Consider the following 4,795-nt stretch of genomic DNA (forward strand, 5'->3'; position numbering starts at 1 on the left):
TATTGTTTGTGGTATTGAAGAGACTGTGAAAGTGAGGCTGTAGGGAGTTGGGGGCGGGACACTAATGTGCATCTCTTGTGAACTGCTGCAACAGTAGATGTTCTCTGTAGTTTGTATACTCAGCAAGGGCCTGACACACATTAAGTAATTCTCCACAAAGCTTATTTGAGTTAATTGCGCGGCTGCCTGGCAATCTCCTGAACCACCCAAGCATCCGCTCCCTGGAGAATGTTCTGCATGTCTGCTAACCAATCAGCAAAAGGGTTCTGCATCGCCGCTGGCGGTCCATCCCGGGATCCAAAGGCTGTTCTGGCCAGATAGTTCGTTATTTCTCAGGAGAACTGCCAAAGCCCTCGCTGGGACTTTTAAACATCAGAAGTGGAGCGAAGTTCAGGGGCCTTTCCAGCCTCGGCCACACAGGCCCGCTATCTGTTTAAACAGCAGGTAGTCCCCAACTCTCCTCTGTTTGTGTCCGTGGCTTCCTCCACCAGTTAGGGGGGATTTTCCCATGCAGTCCAGGGCCCTTGAAGTATATCTCTTTTCCAGGATGGAGCTTGATTGAAAGAAAAACACAATTTACAAATTGCACAAGAATATAAATTTCACTTATACCCTTCCCCCATCGCCTTTTTTCTTTTAGCAGAAATAGTTCACAGAAATTCTGTGTTGTGTTAAAAAAAACAAAACCAAACTCCAAAACCCTCCTTATGATGTGTTTTCCCATGTATTGTCGACTCAAGCAAAGTCAGTCCTATTGATTTTACATTGCTTAGGTCTTTTTTTGCCAGTGAAGTAAACAAAATAAGACTGTAGTACTGTAATACTGTAGGAACTGGCTGGATTTGGCAGGAATGTCTCTCAGAAGCTTTATTTGACCAGCAGACACATATGACTTTTACTGGAGGTCAACTTGCAATCTAACATATTTGAAGGTAAAAAGTTTAGCATTTGATAACAAGTCTCGCAGGATATCTTTTAGCACAGTAGTGCACTGAGCTAACTAGCAAGTCAACACATTAAAGGAGCGACTTTGAGGTCTCAGTCTCCAAAAGGCAGCTGGTGGTATTAGAAGATTAAACATTAAAGAAAACAAGATGAATTTTGGCTTCTAATACTTTCCATAGCTTCAACTCTGGAGATTAAAAATGCAGCGCCCCTCATGCCACCTTTGTACTATAATCTATACAGAAAGATGGAAAAATTGCATAAGTTTGTGCTCTAGCACCTTGATGGACTGCCAGTGGCTATAATGGATAATGAGCTGTTTTATTTGCTCTTGGTCTTAATAATGGTTAGGGTTGCATTGAATCTGTTTACAATCCTGCATATAGAAAAAAAAAAGTACTGACTGTGTTTAAGTGCAAGGTGTCCAGCCTATTTGTTCTTATATGAGGAGTGTAGAGTGACACCAGGCTCTAGTATTGAGTGGGATGTGTAAAAGATGGGGGCTAATAATAAGTCATTCATTTAAAACAGATTTGGTCACAGAACTGCAAGTATTTACTGCAGGTATGTAGGTGATGTAGGAGTCTGACAATATTTGGGTCTATATTGATAATTTTGTTACATGACAGTAAAATGAGGAAGAGATGGAGAAGAAAAAAACAGAGTGAAAGACATGAGTGGGAGTTGCTGTCCACACTTTAAAAATAATCTGAATGAATGCACCATATTTCCATCTAAAAACTTAAACAAAATACATCAACCAAACTTAAGTTCTATGAACATGACACACATTTGTTGGTTAAATTTCAGTCAATTAGCTTTTTTGTAGCTTTAATTTATTGACCTTTTTTAACCTTTCATTCCAAATACTTGGATTTAGTAAATCAAAAAGTTTTTACATTCATTTACTCATAAATCAAACACATCAGAGCAACAAAATGTTGCCTTGTTATATAAAACTATTATGTACTTTGTGTAACTAGTGTGTGTTGTTGAATGAACTAATACATGGTTAGAAAATATTGTGAATATTAAGCTTATTGTTTCAATTCAAATTCATTTATTTAGATAACAAAGTTTACCACAGATAAATTACATTATTAACACATCCAAAGAAATGTAACTTTTTTCTGTAACTGGCAGCAATTAACTACTGTTACTGTTGTAACTAGTTCTTCCTCCTTCTTTTATGCTAAACTTTCTTTAGGTCTGTGTACATCCCCACAAACATGTGACACATGGCTTCATCGCCTGTTATCTTCATCGTGCCTTTAGCCATGTGTGTATGCTCTTTGATTAAAAACATAAATCTACTGTTAAAAGAAGAAGCACATTATAAGAGTAAAGACATTTCAACAAACACTTGAAGGCAAGACAAAGTTTTCCTATGAATTCTCCAGAATCCCACAAATGAAAATACAGCTTTAAAAATAAAAAATACAGTTTTAACATCATAAGCAATATAATAAATTTAAAAATTGCACTGCAAGAACACAATTCCCTTATGAACACTCACACTCACACAAACACATATATATTATACTGTACGTAAACATGTCATCCAGTTTGGTTACTAACATAGATCTAACCAGACTAATACACCCGACCAATTTGAACCAAATGAAACTCTCTATTCATATCTTTGATTGGTTTACTCAAGCTATACCGTTACATCGGTATATCATGTAAATGCATAGTAATTATGTATTAGTTATTGCATATGTTATTGTCACTATGCATTGTGTACAATATCCATCCAGGAATAATAATAAGAAGCTTACTCTAAGCCTTAGTACATACATGTGCATCGTCTTAGAAATGTGTAAAAACGTACTGTGGATTAAAGAAGATGGGCCCACGAGCAGATGAAGGGGGCTGTTTTATTTTGTGATGTGCTTCTAGTAAAGACAAGAATATTACAACACATTCTACTTACATTTCCACTGTAAAACACACACAAAGAACCCTAATTTTAAACTGGTTGCATCAGTTGTTTAGTTATTAACCAGTCAGAGGAGAGAAAATCAGAATATTTTCACGAATATAAAACATTTAGAGCAAGATATCAACTACCATTAAAGGTAATTAATGATGGTAAAATGTCGACAGCAAAACTAATGTGCTAACGCAAGGCTGAATACCCCCAAAACAAAACCACTACTGCCTTCTAAAGTTTTCAATATAAGAGTAAAAATGTGCAAATGTCTTCAACTAAACAGACATGTTCTAATATTTTCTAGTTGTGTTTGCATTGTTAGATAAGAAGTGTAAATTTGTGTCAGTGTGGCAGAAAACTTGGACAGGAATGACAAAAATTCACTGCCTTCTGAGACCTGAAATTGGCTGTTTTATATTGATGGAAAGAAGATGTCAGAAATACATATAATCAGGTCTACTTTTTTGCATCTGTTCTGCAACTGTTAGCTCTGAAGATGTGTTAGTTTAACAGCCTTCTGACATTTTTTCCCACTTGCTTGGATTTGAACGTTTTCCAGGTGTGGAACATGCACTTGAAATTGTCACTGCTTTGAAGTAATTAATTGTCATTGGATGAACACATATAGATATAGTTGATCTGAGTTTTCTTAAGATACAACCAACAAGAAGGAATCATTTAATAACCATGAACACAATATATTTATATTCATTAAGCATTTTTATATCTAAGCAATCAAACAAGTGCCTTAGTTGACTTTTCTGAGTGTACACTGCAAAGCCAAGCATGTCTCCTACATCAAGGTGGCCATAGCTGGGTTTCTATTGCATCCCACGTCAACACCACTGACAGCAAAAAGCACTCAGGGGCCGACAGATCACTTTACCATTCCTGCAGCAGGAAGAGGAGCCTGGAGGCGGGTGGTGGGGGGTTGAGAAAAAGGGCAAAAGGACTGCAGGGGTGTACACTAATAAGCATTGGCCAGTAGGTGGGAGTATTGATGCTGGTTTTGCAGTTCCAACAGGGGGGAGGATAGAGGAACATTAGCAGCTAGAGGAAGGGAGTCATTGACCTTTATTGATTTATTCCCACTGCTGAAAACCTTCTGCTGAATATGATAATTATGATTGTGTGAAATGCTTCTCTGTGATCGATGACAGTGTGTGTGGTACACATTTAACTTCAGCTTTTAAAGTAGGTTGCACTTTTGTTCATCTACCAGCATTTCTTTTCTTCTGGCATCTTCCAAGTGAACAATTTAATTTCTAAAATTGTAGGTTATTGTAGGACACAAGTGGAAGATATTATTTAATTTTAATGCTTAATTTGCTACAAGATAAATACAAAAACAGCAATTAAAATATTTCCAGGCATGTAAAAATTTGGGTTCGAGTGAAGCAGGAGTTTCCTAGAACGGGACATTAAATTTACCAGGAAAAAAGTTTGTTTGCACATATGCATATGTATCTTTAGACAAAAAGGTTCTGAATGACAATTTGTTCAGTTGCAGTTCTCCTAAACTGATTATTAAAAGCCAAAAATATAGTGTGCCAAAATGTAATAAAGTTTGGATATTACTGCACTGCTAAATACACACTGTAGTGCAATAAAGCAGCATTCTTGCCAGAGCAAGTCAATTAAACCAAATCAAGCTAAGAATTTCCTGAACTTTAAATATTTATTGGATTATTTGGATCCTGCTCTTCTACCAAATCCTATTTGTGTGTTTGCCTTCAGCAAGCAGGGTCACCCTCAGTTGATCTGACCACGCTGTATAATTCTAACAACAGCTGGCCAAAGTCAGTGGCCCGCAGCCCACCACTCCCTCCCTTTGTGGGTTAGCAATGGCAAGCATACTCCCTGTGGTAGGGCACATATACTGTACATGCACAAATACAATACAGAGTACAGTAT

The sequence above is a fragment of the Astatotilapia calliptera genome, chromosome 19, assembly GCF_900246225.1.
Source record: "Astatotilapia calliptera chromosome 19, fAstCal1.2, whole genome shotgun sequence".
Classification (NCBI taxonomy): Eukaryota; Metazoa; Chordata; class Actinopteri; order Cichliformes; family Cichlidae; genus Astatotilapia; species Astatotilapia calliptera.